The sequence below is a fragment of the Salvelinus namaycush genome, chromosome 42 (genome assembly GCF_016432855.1).
Source record: "Salvelinus namaycush isolate Seneca chromosome 42, SaNama_1.0, whole genome shotgun sequence".
NCBI lineage: Eukaryota > Metazoa > Chordata > Actinopteri > Salmoniformes > Salmonidae > Salvelinus > Salvelinus namaycush.
The window spans coordinates 12,683,894-12,707,469 of NC_052348.1; positions in this window are offsets into that span (position 1 = coordinate 12,683,894).

Below are 23,576 nucleotides of genomic sequence, written 5' to 3' on the forward strand. Positions count from 1 at the left end.
ACTGTCAGGGCCCAGGTCTGGCAGAATCTGTGCAGAAGATCTAGGTGCTGCTGTAGGCTCTTCTCTCTCTCTCTCTCTCTCTCTCTCTCTCTCTCTCTCTCTCTCTCTCTCTCTCTCTCTCTCTCTCTCTTTCTCTTCACCTCCTACCCTCCTTCCTATAGTGAATTCAATAGCCTCAGCCTGCTACTGACAGCCTTCTGGTCTATACTGTCTGACAGTCTGGGCCACAGTTTGAGGTGTTCTCAACTAACTGACTGTTAGGACATACTGTACCTCCTACGGAAAACCCTACTACATTTAGTTCTCTGCTGCTATTTCCCAGACCTCCCATGTGAGCCTGTGGAGCCACATACAACACAATCAGGATTTACAGACACAACAAAGTCCCTATTACTGTGATTGGTTGATGCTAGGTTGATGCTAGGTTGATGCTAGGTTGGTACACTTTTCTCTCTCTGGGTTTCTAGTTGTTTGTGTCTCCAGGCATTGTTCTCCTTCTTTATTTAGGGAATAGAAGGCTTTGACACGAGGATAGCTAGCTAGCGAGTCTCTGGTGTGAATAAAGACGTGGTGCGGCGCGCGGCCATACAAGGTGCCAGGGGACTAACCAGAGCAAAGGATCATAGGCCCAGTGCAGGCTGGGTAATGCGGGTGGAGCACCAATGCCACTGGGAGGCCTCCTTGTGATCCCCCTTCTCTCTGTCCAACCTAGAAGGCCTCTGTCTCTCTGCATTTCACTTCAGACAACATGAGGAGGTTAGGAGATTATTCCTATGCTCAGAAATATGTGTCAGGCTCCTACTGTGTTGTATTGTGTGTCAGGCTTCTACTGTGTTGTATTGTGTGTCAGGCTCCTACTGTATTGTATTGTGTGTCAGGCTCCTACTGTGTTGTATTGTGTGTCAGGCTCCTACTGTGTTGTATTGTGTGTCAGGCTCCTACTGTGTTGTATTGTGTGTCAGGCTCCTACTGTGTTGTATTGTGTGTCAGGCTCCTACTGTGTTGTATTGTGTGTCAGGCTCCTACTGTGTTGTATTGTGTGTCAGGCTCCTACTGTGTTGTATTGTGTGTCAGGCTCCTACTGTGTTGTATTGTGTGTCAGGCTCCTACTATGTTGTATTGTGTGTCAGGCTCCTACTATGTTGTATTGTGTGTCAGGCTCCTACTGTGTTGTATTGTGTGTCAGGCTCCTACTGTGTTGTATTGTGTGTCAGGCTCCTACTATGTTGTATTGTGTGTCAGGCTCCTACTGTGTTGTATTGTGTGTCAGGCTCCTACTGTGTTGTATTGTGTGTCAGGCTCCTACTGTGTTGTATTGTGTGTCAGGCTCCTACTGTGTTGTATTGTGTGTCAGGCTCCTACTATGTTGTATTGTGTGTCAGGCTCCTACTGTGTTGTATTGTGTGTCAGGCTCCTACTGTGTTGTATTGTGTGTCAGGCTCCTACTGTGTTGTATTGTGTGTCAGGCTCCTACTGTGTTGTATTGTGTGTCAGGCTCCTACTGTGTTGTATTGTGTGTCAGGCTCCTACTGTGTTGTATTGTGTGTCAGGCTCCTACTATGTTGTATTGTGTGTCAGGCTCCTACTGTGTTGTATTGTGTGTCAGGCTCCTACTGTGTTGTATTGTGTGTCAGGCTCCTACTGTGTTGTATTGTGTGTCAGGCTCCTACTGTGTTGTATTGTGTGTCAGGCTCCTACTATGTTGTATTGTGTGTCAGGCTCCTACTGTGTTGTATTGTGTGTCAGGCTCCTACTGTGTTGTATTGTGTGTCAGGCTCCTACTGTGTTGTATTGTGTGTCAGGCTCCTACTGTGTTGTATTGTGTGTCAGGCTCCTACTGTGTTGTATTGTGTGTCAGGCTCCTACTGTGTTGTATTGTGTGTCAGGCTCCTACTGTGTTGTATTGTGTGTCAGGCTACAGGTAACTGACAAAATAAAGGAAACGCCAACACGTGTCTGGAACTCTATTGGAGGGATGCGACACCATTCTGCCACGAGAAATTCCATCATTTTGTGTTTTGTTGATGGTGGTGGAAAACGCTGCCTCAGGCGCTGCTCCAGAATCTCCCATAAGTGTTCAGTTGGGTTGAGATCTGGTGACTGAGACACACACACACACACCCTTTAAACCCTCTATGCTCCTTTGAGACCCCTCTTTCAAAGTCACTGAGATCTCTTCTTCTAGCCAGGCTAGCCAAAATAACAGGCAACTGGGCATTTTTACCCAAAGCCTGATGGGATGTCAAATGCTTCATTAACTCAGACACCACACCTGTTGCTTCAATGTACTTTGCATCCCTCTTTTACTCAAGTGTGTCCTTTATTTTGTCAGTTACCTGTATATGTGTTGAGTTGGGATGCACAATGCTAGTAGATGCTGTATAGTGCAGGGAGCAATCTGGCCAACTGATACCTGAGAGTAGGCCACATGACACATTTCATAATGTACAGAAATTAGCAACATGAAGCCGAGAAATGTATTTAGTTGTGTTTAGATAAGCAACACCCCTCCCTTCTATAAGAACCCCTCAGACATCATCGCTCCACTGTTACCATCTCTGTTTTCCGAGACGACAACCCCGCTACCTAGTATCACAGAGTGACACAGTCGCCACAGGTTGACAGGCACGCCGTCTACCAAAGCTGCTTCTTCATCTTCTTCTTCTACTTCTTCTGCTTCTTCCACGGCGACCACCTTCACAAGGGGGGGGCCCTCCTACCTACTACATAATGTGCTGTCTGGCCCCGGGGCCTGTGGGGAGCGCGGTTGGATTATTATGTTAATGCGTGTGCCTCCTGCCCTCCCTCAGTCCCAGCTGGCCCCGGCTGTCGTTAGGAAGTGCTTTGCCCTGACAGAGGAGTAATATGCTTCGTGATTGAGGGGCCAAAAGATCGCTGCTCAAAAAAGAGGAGAAAGACGAGAGGGAGAGAGAGAGAGAGGGGCCTCGCCTGATAAGCATATGATGCCAAAAAAAATGGTCCCATTGTACGTGAATGCCTCAGAGACTAAGGGAGAAAAGACTAGGCAATTCCTATGGATTTTGAGGGTGGAGGGAGTGAATATGTATTAGGGGTTGGGTGGTCTCTTTTGTGTGGGTTGATTTTAATTGCCCATAGCATTATTTCATACGCACTGTGTTTCATTACAGTCTTATTATTGCATAGACTCTTTTATTATGTGCTTGTGACGCAAACATGTAGCTGTCAGTTAGATGGCTGAAGGGACAGCAGAGATGTGACAGTTTTAATCATACTGTAAGAACCAATATAGGATTGAGAAGGGATTTGATTTAGTTCATTTGGTTCATTTCATAACATGTGTAACATATTCAATTGATTGTCTCTTACTTAAAATCCTATCAGTGAAACTATCAGTACTGCAATCTCAAGGTTCAGGATTCAATATTATAGATAGTACAATAACTTCCAGTCGCTGTATGTGTCATTTAGCTACAGCTCAGTCCTAATATGAGTTGACCAAGATTAGTTGGTTACCTCAGCGTAGTGCTCTGTTAGAAGAACGATGACAATGTTCTGCCACATGGCATTATCCCCCAAATCTTTAACCGTGTACTCTCGTTTAATCAACGTGACACTCAAAAAAAAATGTAAAAAACAAAAGCTAAACTTCTTTTTGACTGTCGAGAAGGAGAAAATCCAGGATGCTCGCTTTCAGAACCCCACATAATTGTGTAAATATGTCAGCTCAGCAAACTGAGGAGCATCCGTCTCATCACTCTCTCCCCTTTAAAATGCTCTTCGTCTTCTCGTCTCCTCCGTCTCGCCTTGCTCATAACGCATATCCACACATTAGCTGTTTTTTCTGTGGGGGCCGCCACACAAACACACAACCTGCATTCCAAACGTCACCCTATTCCCTGTATAGTGCCCTACTTTTGACCAGGGCCTATAGGTTTTGGGTCAAAAGTAGTGCACTATGGAGGGAATAGGGTGCCATTTGGGACGTAGAAGTGTGCTGAGTGTTTGTGTTTTGTTGGGGCTTGGTTTGTTTTCCTTTTTAATCAAGCTCGATTTCTCTCTCTTTTCCCATCTGAGGTGTGTCGACGCCCCCCTCACTTGCCCTCTTTTCATGTCTTCTTGGATCAAAATGAGACTCTTTGGTGAGGGAGAACCTGCGCCTTGTTTTTGTTTTTAACAGGGGCCCCGGCTTTATCACAAGATGAAGCGCATCGGCTGGTAATTGCTGGGTAAATACGGTTTGTTCTGACTAAAAACGTCAGTGAGGAAGAGGTTGCAACTCAAGCAGGTTGTTGTGCTCCCGAACAATAGATCTGAGGAGAGAGAGAGAAGAGAGAAAGCAGAGAGACAGAGAGTAGAGTCTGGGAGAGAAGGGGGAGATAGACAGAGAGCGAGAGAAACAGAGAGAGAGACAGACAGAGAGAAAGACTGAGAGACAGACAGAGAGAAAGACTGAGAGAGAGAAATAGAGAGAGACAGAGAGAGAAATAGAGAGAGACAGAGAGAGACAGTCAGACAGAGACAGAGAGAGAGCAGAGAACAGGCCTTTTGCTGTGCTTGTAATTGCTTTCCTTCCAGATCACTCGAATGAATCCCCTTGTATTGCTATTCCAACCTGTATGTCTTTAGTCAGTGTTCCGATTGAGCAACTAAGAAAAGAGGAATACAATGGAGATTGAGTTTCATGTCTTAGGGTATGTAGGCCTACACTATCTACTTGTATCAGTCGTACTAACAATAGCAGCACATCTGAGATTGGAGTGTCCATTGTAACACTCTCCTGTTGGAGTTGCAATGACACATTAGGACTCAGCGTTTATAAAGCAGCCCATTTCTGATCTGTTTTTCCCACTAACTGGCCTTTTGACCAATCACATCAGATCTTTTCACATCAGATCTTTTTCAGAGCTGATCTGATTGGTCAAAAGACCAATTAGTGATCAGAATTGGGCTGCCTGTCTAAACACAGCCTCCGAGTACAGGCCCAGTTATGAGCTCAAGTCAATTTACATTCTACCGACCACACTCAACTAATTCCTTGTCATTATCCTCTTAGCATTTTACCTCATTAACACATGCTTCAATTAGCTCTCCATTTAGGTCCATTTGGGGATTTGGGGTTGTCGTGTGAATATCATTGTTATGAGACTTCTCCCTCACTCAGGTTTGGCGGAATGGGACAGAGTGACACGCTTTAAATATTCCCTTCCTTTCGTTGTCTGTTTGGGGCCTTGAGGTTTAGCTAGGCAGCCCATTGTCTTCATCAACGCAATGCCGGTGTTAAACACAGTCCCGTCCCCTAATGAGGCTGGAGCCTTCAATACCTCCAATGAGAGATCATGCTGTCAAACGGTGTGACAGAAAAACGTCAAGGGCAATCCCCGGCGCGTGCGGACCCGCAGTGTGATGTAAATATGCCAGCTCCACCATTTCACTGCGTTTACTCCCCAGTTCAAACACAACTATTGTGTCTCTTCTCCTCTCTTGTTGTGTGTGTGTGTATGTGTGTGTGTCAAAGCCGCCCGCCGTCGTGGTGACAGCTCTACGTTTTCTCTCGCAGGATCCTTGGCTGGTTGGGGCCTGATGGATGAAACGACTGGGAATAGACTCTGATGATTCCTCACCAACATCCATCCACAATAGGGATGCGCTCGTGCGCACGCACACACGCACACACATGTATGAATGCATGAACACACACGTGCAGCTACACACACACACACATCTACCCTACTACACACACACACACACACACACCTAGCCTACTACACGCACCTCTCATACTTCCCCTACTTCCCCTTTATATCCCTCTCTCTCCCTCCTTACCCACCTTAAATGTGTACCATCCATCCCATCCATCCCCTTTTCTCTCCCTCCTTCCCCACCTGAACACGTACCATCCACCCCATCCATCCCCCTCTCTTTCTCTCCCTCCCTCCCCACCTCTGTCCTGGTTAGGCCGTTTAACACGCAGTAATCTATAGTGTCGTCACGTCTCATTTGCAGCCGCTGCGTTTTGTGTGGTCCCTCTCCCGTGTCCCATGGATCTCTGCAGGGAGCGGCCTGACACGTACTCGGATTGATGTATTGGCGTTTCAGTCAGCCATTGTTTTTCACTGTTCGTCTGGTGTCGGTGTTTCACGTACTAGTCCTCTTCTCTTCCCTGGATACAAACATACAGGATGTAGGCTACTGTAGGCAGCTAGGCCTTGTGGGTCATTTTATAAGATAGGAGTTTGGGCTGAGGGATTGTGTTAACTGTTCATTGGACCAGAATGACTTGGTCTACCAGAAAGATCATCTGAGTTGGTTGGGCTGTGGTTTAGTAAGCAACAAAATATTTTGGGGTAAAACTTTGGTATTTTGAGTTTTAATGATTCTCTGTTCTTCCAAACACAGTACGGCTCCACATTGATTTTCTCATTTGTGAGATCAAGGCATTCTTGACGTGCCATCTGTGCTAAATTCAACCTCTAGAAACGTTGTTACAGACAGAGTTTAAGACAAGAACTTTCCTCCTCAACCTGTCAATGTACATCCCTACTCATATACAGTATGCCTATAAGTTCAGGAAGTCATCCTGACCAAACTCCCGGCAGTGTCCCTTAGAGATATCCTAAGATTTCCAGCACTGCTTCTCAACCAACCGTTCCAACCATGGCTGGACGTGCTGCCTGGCCCACTCTCCTACCTGATGAGAAGCACTGGGGCAGATAGACAGGCTCCAACTCAGTGTCCATCCATGTCCGATCCCTTTCTCTCTCAGGCCATTAAAGAGTAAGTATGACCGCATGGTCAGAGCGAGAGCCGGGGCCAAGAGTGGGGCGGCCCATACTGCTCCTCTAGCTCCCAGCATCACAAACCAGGAACTATGGCCGACACTTCCCTTCCCAGTAATGAGCCTGGGTCCAGACTACCAGGTCAATAATTCATAACTCAACTCAACTGGGAGGGAGGGAGAGAGAGAAGAGAAGTTGGAGTTGAAGCCCTCCATCCATCCATCCATCCATCCACCACTCTCTCTCATATCAGTGATCTATGCAGCAACAGCCTCTACTATCTACTTCACACAATTCAATGTAAGCCCATGTCTGTTCCGGTGTAATATGGCTTTAAAGGGCATACATCAATGGACAGGGATGGACACTCCAGCCCTCTCTCTTCCTCTCGGCTACTTCTCCATTCTGTCCTCACAATTACCGTGTTCTCTAAAGGAATGTGCGCAATTGATCGTGATCATCACTATTGATGACATTGTGTTTCAGGCCTAGGCTGATTGTCAGCTGTGCTCGTCCAGTTCCAATGTCTACATCGCTAAAGCTGTGTTTACACAGGCAGCCCAACGTCAATCTTATTTTCACTAATTGCTCCTTTAACCAATCAGATCAGCTCTGAAAAGGATCTGACGTGATTGGTCAAAAGACCAATTAGTGGGGGGAAAAAAGGTCAGAATTGGGCTGCCTGTGTAAACACAGCCAAAGTGGCGGGGCTGCTGAATGTCAACTCACCATTCCTTGATGTAGACGGAATGTATGGAATATGGCATATGTTGGTGCTAAATTAGCATCGTAGCTCCTTCTGTGGCTTAGAGTGGTGTACCACAGCGATGGAGGTCAACCCTACAGGGAAATGGATACCAATAATACCCAGGATCCCTTTCAAACACAGAGCCATCAGTGATAACTAAGATGGCGGATGAATGGTGGTGCCTGTCAGAACACAAATTAGAAGCCTGATCACCGTTAATGTTCGGTCAATATGCATCAGACCCGTAGAGATTTTTCCCTTCACTTCCATTTTCAGACTGGATTGAAGACATTGAAGACAGTGATGGAACAACTCTTGGGAATAGGCTATGGGCTGGCTACTCAGTCTCAGTCCTAGACGAGTATGGGATGCTTTTGCCAATGGAAATTTCCATATTGTTCCCCTTTTGTGGGGCTCGGTTTTTTGATGTTCCGATAATCCGTTTAGGTGACAGATTGCTGAGCTTTTCACTCATAGATTTTATGTTTATTTGCATATTGATAACATAGTGTGCATCCACAAGGGGAAGAGGGAGCATGGTTTGTATTTTAACCCATGTTAACTCCTATGTTTTTGATTTATTTGTTAAACTATTTATTTATTTCAATTTGTTAACAAGCATCAGAAGACATGACAACAAAACCATGACCCACGTAACTTCCATGTTTGACTGAAACCAGGACTTCTTCCCTCGCAAAATAGGTTTCTAACTCAAGGGTATTTCCTGGTTAAATAAATATTTAAGCTTAATACCATGAGAGTTCCCCATATGAAAAAAACAGTAGCATTGAATGTTCACATTGACAAAGAAAAGGTCATGAACATTTAGCAAATGAGGTTTGAAGACTTAAATAATCATATAACAATGGAACTGCTAAGCAGAGTCCCACAGATTGAACCCAGTTATTATGCATGTCAGTCTTTGCACCACCGTGATTACTATTGATGATTGAACGTTGTACAATAATGAAGGAGATCTGTCAGATCACCTCTAAAATACGTCCCATCAAGTTCAGATTTTTCCTCTACACTCCATTATTATTAAATGAAACCGATTCCTTCGAAAAATTGAACGGTAATGACTATCTCTGGTCCTGCACTGCAAAGCATGCTGGGTAGTAGCCACCACACTTGCCATGACGAGCAGCCATGACATGGGGGAGACATCTGTCAACACGGAATAATGACCATCATCAAGATGTGTCCTCTATGTAGGAACCCATGGAGGAGGACGTTCACCTCTTTATTAGCTGTCATCATTCCACAGAATATATGTCCAAATAAACGGCTAGTAATACCCACGTATGGAGCCAATGTGTCCCCGGTGAAGACTTGGGAGTGGGGGAGGAGAGAGGGAGGGAGAGAGAGAGAGAGAGAGAGAGAGAGAGAGAGAGAGAGAGAGAGAGAGAGGAGAGAGAGAGAGAGGAGAGAGAGAGAGAGAGAGAGAGAGAGAGAGAGAGAGAGAGAGAGAGAGAGAGAGAGAGAGAGAGAGAGAGAGAGAGAGAGAGAGAGAGAAAAAAAAAACATGTTGTATATGGAGGGGGTGGAGTGTTCCTGAATGACAAATCGTCACTGGGCCTGGATGCAGATAGATATTGTGGTGGCGTCTCTCTCTCCCTCTCTCTCTCTTTCTCTCTACCCTCTCCCTCTCTCTCTCTCTCGCCCACCCAGCGTCACCCTCCATTCGTCACTGTCGATGGTCCTGCTTCTCATTAAGTGGGCCGGCGCTGGCGACAACTTAATTTCCTTAAGAGGAGCAGACACCTGATTCAATTGTGTCCTCCCATTACAAGGGGGGGCCCCAGAATCTGTTTTCCCCATCCGGGGCCGTGCTCCGTGCTGAGATGAGTGATGAACACGTGGCGACCACTGTAACAGAAATACATTGGGCCGTGCTAAGCCAGCTCTATATTATTAAATGCTGTGGACATAATTCCATGACATATGATTCATGGCTGCCTCGCGGTGTCTATCCCTCACTCCACCTCTTCACTCCACCTCTTCTTTCTTCTTTCTCTTTTGCTCTCTATCTCTCAGTGTATCTCTTTTTCATCCGTTTCCCCACCACTTTCTATCCCTCTCTTTCTCTTTTTTCTCCCATAACCACTGACTAGAAACAGTATCTAATCTTTTTCAGTGTCAGTGAACGAGGTGTGTCTGCAGAAAGCTCTAGTTGTCACACCCTGACCATAGAGAGCTGTTTATTCTCTATGTTGGTTAGGTCGGGGTGTGACTAGGGTGGGTCTTCTTGGTGATTATATTTCTATGTTGGCCTGGTATGGTTCCCAATCAGAGGCAGCTGTTTATCGTTGTCTCTGATTGGGAATCATATTTAGGCAGCCATTTCCCCTTTGTGCTTTGTAGGATCTTGACTATGTATAGTTGCCTGTGAGCACTATAGCAGCTTCACGTTTCGTGATTTATTGTTTTCTTTGAGTTTCACTTCAAAATAAAGAGGATGGAACCATACCACACTGCATCTTGGTCCACTCATTATAACGATCGTGACACTAGTGATCAATCCTCTTTGTCTGGTGTTCACAGAAGTGTCTTACATTTCCGCTGTGGAAATCACACCTTTTACGAGCTCCTCGTTGACATCATAATAATGACTTCTTTATGGTCAATATTTCATCATTTTTATACATTTGGAGTGACTAAATGCAACTAGTAAAAATAAGGCAACGATAATGCAACTAAATGCTGCTGGATATATGCAGTGGATTGATGTATAACAGCCATGTTAAATACATTTTCCATTACAGATGATGATAGTGAGGAAGATGATAGTGAGAGGTCTTTGTCTTAGAATAATATTGCTAAGATTTTGTGTCAGGTCACAACCCTCAATCTATCTACACCTGTGGACTACAGGAAAACGAGGACCGGGCCTATAAAAATATCTTCCATTCCTCTCAAAAATTTTAGAAAAAGCTGTTGCGCAGCAACTCACTGCTTTCCTGAAGACAAACAATGTATACGAAATGCTTCAGTCTGGTTTTAGACCCCATCATAGCACTGAGACTGCACTTGTGAAGGTGGTAAATGACCTTTTAATGGCGTCAGACCAAGGCTCTGCATCTGTCCTCGTGCTACTAGACCTTAGTGCTGCCTTTGACACCATCGATCACCACATTCTTTTGGAGAGACTGGAAACCCAAATTGGTCTACACGGACAAGTTCTGGCCTGGTTTAGATCTTATCTGTCGGAAAGATATCAGTTTGTCTCTGTGAATGGTTTGTCCTCTGACAAATCAACTGTACATTTCGGTGTTCCTCAAGGTTCCGTTTTAGGACCACTATTGTTTTCACTATATATTTTACCTCTTGGGGATGTTATTCGAAAACATAATGTTAACTTTCACTGCTATGCGGATGACACACAGCTGTACATTTCAATGAAACATGGTGAAGCCCCAAAATTGCCCTCGCTAGAAGCCTGTGTTTCAGACATAAGGAAGTGGATGGCTGAAAACTTTCTACTTTTAAACTCGGACAAAACAGAGATGCTTGTTCTAGGTCCCAAGAAACAAAGAGATCTCCTGTTAAATCTGACAATTAATCTTGATGGTTGTAAAGTCGTCTCAAATAAAACTGTGAAGGACCTCGGCGTTACTCTTGACCCTGATTTCTCTTTTGACGAACATATCAAGACTGTTTCAAGGACAGCTTTTTTCCATCTACGTAACATTGCAAAAATCAGACATTTTCTGTCCAAAAATGATGCAGAAAAAATGTATCCATGCATTTGTTACTTCTAGGTTAGACTACTGCAATGCTCTACTTTCCGGCTACCCGGATAAAGCACTAAATAAACTTCAGTTAGTGCTAAATACGGCTGCTAGAATCCTGACTAGAACCAAGAAATTTGATCATATTACTCCAGTGCTAGCTTCCCTACACTGGCTTCCTGTTAAGGCAAGGGCTGATTTCAAGGTTTTACTGTTAACCTATAAAGCGTTACATGGGCTTGCTCCTACCTATCTTTCCGAGTTGGTCCTGCCGTACATACCTACACGTACGCTACGGTCACAAGACGCAGGCCTCCTAATTGTCCCTAGAATTTCTAAGCAAACAGCTGGAGGCAGGGCTTTCTCCTATAGATCTCCATTTTTATGTTGAAGATATCCCTCTAGTGGTGCGGGGGCTGTGCTTTGGCAAAGTGGGTGGGGTTATATCCTTCCTGTTTGGCCCTGTCCGGGGGTATCATCGGATGGGGCCACAGTGTCTCCTGACCCCTCCTGTCTCAGCCTCCAGTATTTATGCTGCAGTAGTTTGTGTCGGGGGGCCAGGGTCAGTTGGTTATATCTGGAGTACTTCTCCTGTCTTATCCAGTGTCCTGTGTGAATTTAAGTATGCTCTCTCTAATTCTCTCCTTCTCTCTTTCTTTCTCTCTCTCGGAGGACCTGAGCCCTAGGACCATACGTCAGGACTACCGGGCATGATGACTCCTTGCTGTCCCCAGTCCACCTGGCCTTGCTGCTGTTCCAGTTTCAACTGTTCTGCCTGCGGTTATGGAACCCCTACCTGTCCCAGACCTGCTGTTTTCAACTCTTAATGATTGGCTATGAAAAGCCAACTGACATTTATTCCTGATTATTATTTGACCATGCTTGTCATTTATGAACATTTTGAACATCTTGGCCATGTTCTGTTATAATCTCCACCCGGCACAGCCAGAAGAGGACTGGCCACCCCTCATAGCCTGGTTCTTCTCTAGGTTTCTTCCTAGGTTTTGGCCTTTCTAGGGAGTTTTTCCTAGCCACCGTGCTTCTACACCTGCATTGCTTGCTGTTTGGGGTTTTAGGCTGGGTTTCTGTACAGCACTTCGAGATATTAGCTGATGTACGAAGGGCTATATAAAATAAACTTGATTGATTGATTGATTGATTGACCGAGCACGCCCCCATTCTCATCGTAGGGGCTGCAATGGAGCAGTTTGAGAGCTTCAAATTCCTTGGTGTCCACATCACCAACAAGCTAACAATGTCCAAGCACACCAAGACAGTCTTGAAGAGGGCACGACAAAACCTATTCCCCCTGAAAAGATTTGGCATGGGTCCTCAGATCCTCAAAAGGTTCTACAGCTGCACCATCGAGAGCATCCTGACTGGTTGCATCACTGCCTGGTATGGCTACTGCTCGGCATTCGATCCGCAAGGCACTACAGAGGGTAGTGCGTATGGCCCAGTACATCACTGGGGCCAAGCTTCCTGCCATCCAGGACCTCTATACCAGGTGGTGTCAGAAGAAGGCCCAAGAAAATTGTCAAAGACTCCAGCCACCCTAGTCATAGACTGTTCTCTCTGCTACCGCACAGCAAGCGGTACCGGAGCGGCAAGTCTAGGTCCAAGAGGCTTCTAAACAGCTTCTACCCCCAAGCCATAAGACTCCTAAACACCTAGCCTAGCTAACCTACCTAGCTAACCTACCCCGACTATCTGCACCCCCCCCCCCCTCCCCTTTTACACCGCTGCTACTCTTTGTTGTTATCATCTATGCATAGTCACTTTAATAACTCTACCTACATGTACATATTACCAAAACTAACCGGTGCCTTTGACTCTGTACCATTTCCCCCCTGTATACAGTCTCACTATTGTTATTTTACTGCTACTCTTTAATTACTTGTTACTTTTATTTCTTATCCATATTTTTTTTAACTGCATTGTTGGTTAGGGGCTCGTAAGTAAGCATTTCACTGTAAGGTCTACACCTGTTGTATTTGATTTGATCTGACCTGTCAGTCAAACGGTCGCCGTTGGAGACCAGAGCACCTATGCCATTTCGAACCCAGACAGAGTTGTTCCTCTGTTCTCCAACTGCAACAGTTTGACTAGTGCACTACATAGTGAATAGGGTACCATTTCAGACTCAGTCCTGTTGTTTTCTACAGGATTTAAATGGATTGTGAATGTAATTGTTCTGTCAGGCTTTTATCTGCAAGGTGTGAGTGTGTTTGATACCAGCTGTTCACACCAAACCAACACAAAAGGCCCTGCTCTTCATTTATTTATCTCAGTTTCTCTTTTTTTACAAGCCTCCTGTCAATTACCCAATACGTTATCCTTTTGTGGTGTTGTTTTTTGGTCTTCCTATAGGTTAGTCCACACTGAATCAACATCAAGCCTGTGTCTAGTTGTGTGTGGTTGAATGTGGTTGAGTACATCCCTGTAAAAATCAGAGTTTGTATAATGAGCAGATCATTCATTTTCTCAACATTGCAACATTACTTTCTCTCTCTCTCTCTCTCTCTCTCTCTCTCTCTCTCTCTCTCTCTCTCTCTCTCTCTCTCTCTCTCTCTCTCTCTCTCTCTCACACACTTTTTCTCCACGTTTGTTTATCTCAGTGATCGCTCTTACTCCCTCCCTCCTTTATTTATCTCTCTCCCTTCGACTAATGTCTATTTTGTCTGTCTATTTTTCTCTCTGTCTGTATCCAGCCATATCCCTGGGCCTCCTAGACTCCAGTCAGTCAGTGTGTGGAGAGGGAGGTGTGTCTCCCCAGAACACCCCTCTCCCTACTCCCCTCCCCTCCTCCTCTCCCTCTTCAGGAGGATCAAACAGAAGAGGACACACGCAGGCTGTTTGAAGAGCCCACGGTAGCTCCCCTATGGGTGGGGAACTGGCAGATGCTCAAACCACACAACTCTATCAAGGGGGAGGAGCTCTCCTCTACTCTCCTTTTGTACCCTACTGTCAGTTAGCCGGCAGCCACAAACAGACCGGTCGTTACTGTTGGCTTTGCGTGTGTTGTCTCTTGGAAATAGCTACATGTGTAAATATGTGTGTACATATCTGTCTGGAGTGCATGCAGTGTCTCAGTCAGGATGTCCCCAAAATTATACATTTTCTCCAAGTTGCCAAATTGTTTCATTCTATTTTGTTTATGTATTGTGGGCTATTTAAATTGAATTCTTACCCATGAGATTAACTTTTTCCCCCAAGTAAAGGATAATTATCTAGGGAACACAGGTACACTGATGTAAACACACTCACTCACGCAGTGAGAACAGTACAGTACTACAGTACATTAGCATTATAGCTAGACAGGTATGTACCATAACTACAATACGAGGAATTTTCCCTGGTCTGTAACTATACCTGTCGTCATAACAACAGCAGTTCCTCAAAGTATATAGTCCAACTATAACAGACATATTCTATCATAGACAGGCCTGTTCTGTGTCTCGGTGATATGTGCTTCCTGGCATGCTGATTAGCTAACCCTTTGGCTTCCTGGGATCTCTGGAGCTCTGACCTGGTGCTGTCACACTGTGCTGTGCAGTCCTCTGTCTCTCTCTGATCCACCGTCAGCTCTCACATATCAGACAGTCCTTCCTGTGCTGTGGCTCTGAAAGACAAATGATCTCTCTCTCTCTTCCCCCCCCCCCCCCCCCCCCTCTTGCTCTGCCTATCTCCGCCAGTCTGTCCGTCACGGTGAACACCTATCCACTCCTCCTCTTCTTTCTCCTTGTCAGACACAGGTGAAAGGTCTGTATCCATATGGGGAGGATACAACTCAGAGTCTAGTTTTATTGCGGTTGTAGCTGTCGCTGGCTATCAGCATCCAGCTCTACCTCCCAGTAACCTGTCGGGAGCAGGGGATGCTTCTCTCCAAGCTGGTCAACACAGAGAGAAGTTAGGAAGAGTTTGTTTTGCAACCTGGGCTGTGTTGAGACACCAGACCTGTGTAGTTTGATGTGCTTCCCCACTGTTGTGGTGTTGCACTCTGAAGGCATGTCTGAACGGTAGTGGTTGGTATTGTTGGAGTCATATCTTACATACACAGATATATGTCTCGTATCTGGGTTTGTGATTCAGAGAGGGAGCCTCAACAAAGCAGAACACTCTGTTTTCCACACTTTAATTTGATTGAATTCTTCCCAAGCAAACCCTCTATGACTGAAGATATAGTTAATTCATGTGGTCACGTTTCATTATTTCAGTGTTTACTATACAATACATTTCTTAATATGCGCTTTGTGAGTGAGTGTGTGTGCGCGCGTGTGTGAGTGTGTGTGTGTCTGTGTGTGCGTGCATGTGTGAGTGTTTAGTGTGTGTGTGTGATGGATATGTAGTGTGTCTTCTCCCCCATACACGATAGCTCCTCCTCATTTGATCCCCTGATCTAGTCATCAGAAAGGGGGCCGTTGTGTGCCCATGTTAAAAGGGGGCCGTTGTGTGCCCATGTTGAAAGGGGGCCGTTGTGTGCCCATGTTGAAACGGGGCCGTTGTGTGCCCATGTTGAAAGGGGGCCGTTGTGTGCCCATGTTGAAAGGGGGCCGTTGTGTGCCCATGTTGAAAGGGGGCCGTTGTGTGCCCATGTTGAAAGGGGGCCGTTGTGTGCCCATGTTGAAAGGGGGCCGTTGTGTGCCCATGTTGAAAGGAGGCCGTTGTGTGCCCATGTTGAAAGGGGGTCGTTGTGTGCCCATGTTGAAAGGGGGCCGTTGTGTGCCCATGTTGAAAGGGGGCCGTTGTGTGCCCATGTTGAAAGGGGGCCGTTGTGTGCCCATGTTGAAAGGGGGCCGTCGTGTGCCCATGTTGAAACGGGGCCGTCGTGTGCCCATGTTGAAAGGGGGCCGTTGTGTGCCCATGTTGAAAGGGGGCCGTTGTGTGCCCATGTTGAAAGGGGGCCGTTGTGTGCCCATGTTGAAAGGGGGCCGTTGTGTGCCCATGTTGAAAGGGGGCCGTTGTGTGCCCATGTTGAAAGGGGGCCGTTGTGTGCCCATGTTGAAAGGGGGCCGTTGTGTGCCCATGTTGAAAGGGGGCCGTTGTGTGTCCATGTTAAAAGGGGGTCGTCGTGTGCCCATGTTGAAAGGGGGCCGTTGTGTGCCCATGTTAAAAGGGGGTCGTCGTGTGTCCATGTTAAAAGGGGGCCGTCGTGTGCCCATGTTGAAAGGGGGCCGTTGTGTGCCCATGTTAAAAGGGGGCCGTCGTGTGTCCATGTTGAAAGGGGGTCGTTGTGTGCCCATGTTAAAATGGGGCCGTTGTGTGCCCATGTTAAAAGGGGGTCGTCGTGTGCCCATGTTGAAAGGGGGTCGTTGTGTGCCCATGTTAAAAGGGGGTCGTCGTGTGCCCATGTTGAAAGGGGGTCGTCGTGTGCCCATGTTGAAACGGGGCCGTTGTGTGCCCATGTTGAAAGGGGGCCGTTGTGTGCCCATGTTGAAAGGGGGCCGTCGTGTGCCCATGTTAAAATGGGGCCGTTGTGTGCCCATGTTGAAAGGGGGCCTTTGTGTGCCCATGTTGAAAGGGGGTCGTCGTGTGCCAATGTTGAAAGGGGGTCTTTGTGTGCCCATGTTGAAACGGGGCCGTTGTGTGCCCATGTTGAAACGGGGCCGTTGTGTGCCCATGTTGAAAGGGGGCCGTTGTGTGCCCATGTTGAAAGGGGGTCGTCGTGTGCCAATGTTGAAAGGGGGCCTTTGTGTGCCTATGTTGAAACGGGGCCGTTGTGTGCCCATGTTGAAAGGGGGCCGTTGTGTGCCCATGTTGAAAGGGGGCCGTTGTGTGCCCATGTTGAAAGGGGGCCGTTGTGTGCCCATGTTGAAAGGGGGCCGTTGTGTGCCCATGTTGAAACGGGGCCGTTGTGTGCCCATGTTGAAAGGGGGCCGTTGTGTGCCCATGTTGAAAGGGGGCCGTTGTGTGCCCATGTTGAAAGGGGGCCGTTGTGTGCCCATGTTGAAAGGGGGCCGTTGTGTGCCCATGTTGAAAAGGGGCCGTTGTGTGCCCATGTTGAAAGGGGGCCGTTGTGTGCCCATGTTGAAAGGGGGCCGTTGTGTGCCCATGTTGAAAGGGGGCTGGCCCAAGGAAGCAGACAGGAGAGTCTCTACACATGTACTCCTTGTCATTAGATCCAGGCTTAAATTTTTTATTCATGAATATTTCAGTAGTTATTTCAGCGAGCTGCTCATCTGTGTCCTTTTTCCGTACTTAACTCCCTTTGCTCTTAGTGAATCATCTTTCTAATGATTTAATTAATAGCATTGTATCCACAGATGTAAAGCTTATATTTAATCAGCAAAACGGGTTTAAATTGGGATTAGGGCTTACTGTCTGCCATTTAAATGTGCAATAGGTCCCTGTTGGTCTAAACCACTGTAAACCTTGAGAGAGACCCCCTGTAGATCCCTGTTGGTCTAAACCACTGTAAACCCTGAGAAAGACCCCCTGTAGGTCCCTGTTGGTCTAAACCACTGTAAACCTTAAGAGACACCCATGCTTAATTGAGAGAGTTAATAAATACATGTGGTTAGAAGTAATCCCTGGTCTCTGTCACTTTGGAGCTCCCAATCTGTCTCTTACTGTGTGTGTGTGTGTGTGTGTGTGTGTGTGTGTGTGTGTGTGTGTGTGTGTGTGTGTGTGTGTGTGTGTGTGTGTGTGTGTGTGTGTGTGTGTGTGTGTGTGTGTGTGTGTGTGTGTGTGTGTGTGTCACACACGCAGCCCTGGCTAAGCTCCCTATGCCACCACCAATGTACCAAGTCAGAAGCTACTGTACTGTGGTGCCAGGTACTGTTTTATTTACCTGAGAAGCTCCTGTGATTCTGTGACTGCCATCTGTTCCATCCCTGTGTGACTGTCCCTGTGTGTGTGTGTGTGTGTGTGTGTGTGTGTGTGTGTGTGTGTGTGTGTGTGTGTGTGTGTGTGTGTGTGTGTGTGTGTGTGTGTGTGTGTGTGTGTCTGTGTGTGTGTGTGTGTGTGTGTGTGTGTGTCTGTGTGTGTGTGTGTGTGTGTGTGTGTGTGTGTGTGTGTGTGTGTGTGTGTGCACTTGCATGTGTGTGTGTCTGTCTGAGTAGTGTGTGAATTGCAGGTACCTGACACGTGTAGGCCTAACTATTACTGTGTGTGTGTGTACCCACACTCAGTGTGTGTCTGTCTCTGTGTGTGTGTGTTAAGCTAACCGTAGTGTAGTAGTAGGGGCAGCCCCCGGTCCATCCGCCTCCATCATTTATTGATAAGGGGCCTGGAAAATACGCGGGAACCTAATGAAATTATCAACGTTGTTGAATTAGTGATGAACTTGGAGGATAAGAAAAGGCTGGGCTCTCTGGAGCCAGGCTCGGCTGCAGCAGGCAGGGCTGGTTCCTTCATTAGCCATGCAGTCTCATCACATCCTCTTTTGGTGCCGCAGAGCTGCAGACACTGGGGCTCTCACTCTCTCTACCGGGCTACACCGCCAGGACCTGCCATTGGACTTCATTCAAAACGTACTTTCATTTCAACCCCCCCTCCCTCCGTCATCCCTCCATCCCCGACTTCCTGGCTCGTTTTCCTCTCACCTGGTGCTGCCGCCGAAGAGCTTTTTTCTCAGGAGGTCTCATTTCCTTTTTTCATTCCCTTTCTTTTCTCTTTTTGTTCTGTTGAAGGAAAGAGGAGGAGTAGGAATGGGGTGGTGGTAGTGGAGGAGGAAGAGATGGTGAAGAAACAAGGTGACCTCATTCTGGAAGCATCAGTGGTCAGAGAGCAGAACACTCTACCTCTCTTTCTCTCTTTCTCTGTCTCTCTCTCTCTCTCTCTTTCTCTCTCTTTCTCTCTCTCTCTCTTTCTCTCTCTCTTTTTTTCTCTCTCTCTCTCTTTCTCTCTCTTTCTCTTTCTCTCTCTCTCTCTCTCTCTTTCTCTCTCTCTCTCTCTCTCTCTCTCTCTCTCTCTCTCTCTCTCTCTTTATTTCTGTAATCTTACTCTCCCCTTCCTTTGGTCTGGGGTCTCTGTGTGGACATCATTCCTGATTCCTGGATTCCGAGCATGCAAATGATTCCGGGGTGCGTTCCTCCCCCTTCCCCCCCTCCCTCGTTCCTCCACCTCTTCTCTCTCTCCGGGAGGAGCAGGTATGGAGTAGTGGTAGTGGAGGAGGAGGAGGAGGAGAAGGTGGGGAGCTGCAGACAGACAGATCCACACAGCCATGATGGTGTCTCATTAGGTAAGCAGAGGCCAGGCCAGAAGTTCTCCACACTAATATGCTGCATTACATTATTCTAATGGGAATATCAATATCTAGCTACCTACCTTCCACTTCTGTAGAGGTCTCTTCTGGCTGGATTGATTATTATTGTATTCCTTACTTGGAGAGGGAGGCATTCTCCATTTTGTTCTGGCTGTGTGGATTGTTTCTGAATAGACTTTTAGATGATGGTTTAGGGAGTACTTTAAAATATAGGTGAACATAATGCAATCACTAATAATACACTAAAACATATTATTATTGATGATTCAGGGATTTATTTGTACTGTAAGTAAACATTTTGTTAACATTATTTTTGATGTGTTTTATTTACAGTTATTTGCATTGTGAATAAAGACAATTTCATTGAATAATCCGTATTTGCCAAGTGTTTTGTTGTGTGCTTGAGTCATTTCTGTGTGTTTATTCAGGTGTTATAAGACACTAACTTTGTTTATTCAGGTGTTATAAGACACTAACTTTGTTTAATCAGGTGTTATAAGACACTAACTTTGTTTATTCAGGTGTTGTAAGACACTAACTTTGTTTAATCAGGTGTTATAAGACACTAACTTTGTTTAATCAGGTGTTATAAGACACTAACTTTGTTTATTCAGGTGTTATAAGACACTAACTTTGTTTATTCAGGTGTTATAAGACTAACTTTGTTAAATCAGGTGTTATAAGACACTAACTTTGTTTAATCAGGTGTTATAAGACACTAACTTTGTTTATTCAGGTGTTATAAGACACTAACTTTGTTTAATCAGGTGTTATAAGACACTAACTTTGTTTAATCAGGTGTTATAAGACACTAACTTTGTTTAATCAGGTGTTATAAGACACTAACTTTGTTTAATCAGGTGTTATAAGACACTAACTTTGTTTAATCAGGTGTTGTAAGACACTAACTTTGTTTAATCAGGTGTTATAAGACACTAACTTTGTTTAATCAGGTGTTATAAGACACTAACTTTGTTTAATCAGGTGTTATAAGACACTAACTTTGTTTAATCAGGTGTTATAAGACACTAACTCTGTTTATTCAGGTGTTATAAGACACTAACTTTGTTTAATCAGGTGTTATAAGACACTAACTTTGTTTATTCAGGTGTTATAAGACACTAACTTTGTTTATTCAGGTGTTATAAGACACTAACTTTGTTTATTCAGGTGTTATAAGACACTAACTTTGTTTATTCAGGTGTTATAAGACACTAACTTTGTTTATTCAGGTGTTATAAGACACTAACTCTGTTTATTCAGGTGTTATAAGACACTAACTTTGTTTATTCAGGTGTTATAAGACACTAACTTTGTTTATTCAGGTGTTATAAGACACTAACTCTGTTTATTCAGGTGTTATAAGACACTAACTTTGTTTATTCAGGTGTTATAAGACACTAACTTTGTTTATTCAGGTGTTATAAGACACTAACTTTGTTTAATCCGGTGTTATAAGACACTAACTTTGTTTAATCCGGTGTTATAAGACACTAACTTTGTTTATTCAGGTGTTGTAAGACACTAACTTTGTTTATTCAGGTGTTATAAGACACTAACTTTGTTTAATCAGGTGTTATAGAACACTACCTTTGGTTTGTCTCCTTCCAGGATGGTCCTCTGTTGGAGTTTGTTATAGAACACTACCTTTGATTTGTCTCCTTCCAGGATGGTCCTCTGTTGGAGTTTGTTATAGAACACTACCTTTGATTTGTCTCCTTCCAGGATGGTCCTCTGTTGGAGTTTGCCAGTTGAAGGTTGTTGGTGAGTTATTTTTGTTGTTTTAAATAGTAACAATTAGCAGAGTGTCATTGCCTTTACATTAGTGCTCCATATTTGGACTATACAAACACAGACACAAGACTGCAACAGTCCTCTGTAAATCCTCCCATGGAGGATAGTCACCATAGAGACAGTAGAATAATGCGCCCAGACCCACTACATGGTAATCTAATTTGTGGAGCGATTCAATTATTTAGTAACAACGTCACCGCTACAGACAGACTATCATCACACCAGATTGTCTGTGTCAACACACGCCCACTCACTGATCCGAGAGGTCACACGTGCGATGCAATTTTTTTGTTGTTGGTCTATCTCTCTATCCTCCCCCTCATCCCCCTCTCCCCCGTCTATTCTCCTCCCTCCTCTTCCTATGAATTGAACTGAATTGATCCCCATACAAATGACTTTGTTGGTCCTCAAAGGGGCTCCCATCAATACATTGACTCCTTTTATGAGGGTCATCAAACAGCCATTACGGGTGTCAGGGGGGACCCCGTCCGGGGAGAGTCTGCCCAGGGTGACTGATGAGTGGGGAGGGGAGAGCAGCTCGTCTGGGTGGCCCTGCTGGTTCTAGAGGTCTGGAGGGAGGTTTGGAGGGTTGGTTGGTTATTGAGTGTAGATAGATTAATCTGTTAGTTACATCTGGTTTATTGCTCTGTTTTTCAACTGTAGTGTGTGTGTGTGCTTACGTGTGTGTATGTGCGTGTGCTTGCGTGTGTGTGTGATGTCTCTTGTGCTGGTAATGGTTTTTGTAATTGTTATTGTGATTGACCTGTTCCTTGATCTATAGCATAGTTGTTATGTTTAAACGGGGCCTGATTAGACCTGTGTCTCATTCTCCGTTATAGCCATAAAAGGACCAAACCTCATCCCCCCCAAGACCCTCTCCTATGCCTTATGTAACATTAGCAATTAGCCTGTAATCCACAGTAGAGCCCGGTCTGCTATAAGGATTCCCGATGGTACTGTACTGTAAAGTAGACGAAGAGGTGGGTCCTCCACCATCCTATCCCGTCTATAAGACTGCCTGTCTATAATTGGCAGCCAGTCCCTGTGTAACGCTACTACGCTAACATTCCATCATACTTTATTAGCGTCCCGTCATCCAGTAAAAAGCTAATCTTTTATTCTGTTTTCCAATTATTGTAAAGCGGCGGGGCTTTAAAGGAACAAGGGAGGGGGAGGAGATAATGAAATGAACTTCCTCTAACTTAGAGCAATTCTCTGTGGCACAATGATCAGATATTATCTTGGTCTGGGTATGATGAAATGTATGCTAATGCAATTCATCCATCATTAGTTATTACCGCTGCCGCAACATAAAACACCGTTTTCTTGAACAATTAGACTTTCTTTTTTTTAACGGTGCATGTTAATTAGCCGAGGGACTCTGACATGAATATTAAAATGCGTGTAATTGAAAGGGCTGAACTTTTGACACTTCTTGAAGGGGCTGTTTGACAGCGTCGTTGTTGAGTGCATGTTGTTCAGTGTTTATTTACACTCTGTTGGCTCTGCCAGGATTCAAAGGCCTCTTTCTAAGCACCTGAACAATACCAACAGAGATAATTCCTTCTTCTTAGCTTTCTCTTTGTTAAACGAATGTTGTACAGAAAACAACAGTTTTGTGGAGGTTTTGTCCTATTGGATGACAGCAAGATCCTTGATATCCTTTTCCATTGAGGAAACATATGAAACATGAGAACCAATGAGAACTCCCCCGTCGATTTTCATTAGGAAGTGGGCGGAGGAACACGACTCGGGTCAACAGAGCCCATCTGTACATGTATATCTACCATTCAGACACCGCACCCTCGTCACTCATCCTGTCACCACGGTGACACCACTGTGACACCATTGTGTCCACGGTAACCACATAACCACATTAGACACAGTCAGTGAGTGACTCCTTTTTCCGTTTCTCACCTGCTGTTCGTTCAGACTGGAGCTGCTTCATTTACCCTCAAAGGCCCAAAACCTAAATGTCATTTTTCAGATGTTAATAGGCTGACTTTAAATGCCAGTATTCCTCACGTCTTATTCAGGCACGCACACGTCCACAAACGCACACACATCCCCGCTCACGCGTATTCTCCCAGTGAAAAACGCAGACACAGGCAACTGCAGGATGCCTCAGTAGGTAAGTAGGCCCCTTCCTTGTCTGTTCCTTGTTGTTCCACATGCTGGCTGGCACACGACCGACACCCTAGCCTCACCACCGATACCCTAGCGTCATCAAAAACAACACCATACCCTTTGTTGTCAGGCTCCTCACACAGAAATTGCATATTCATGGGGGTGTATTTAAGCCTGTTTCTGCTGGCATAAGCAAGCATTGTTTTTATCAA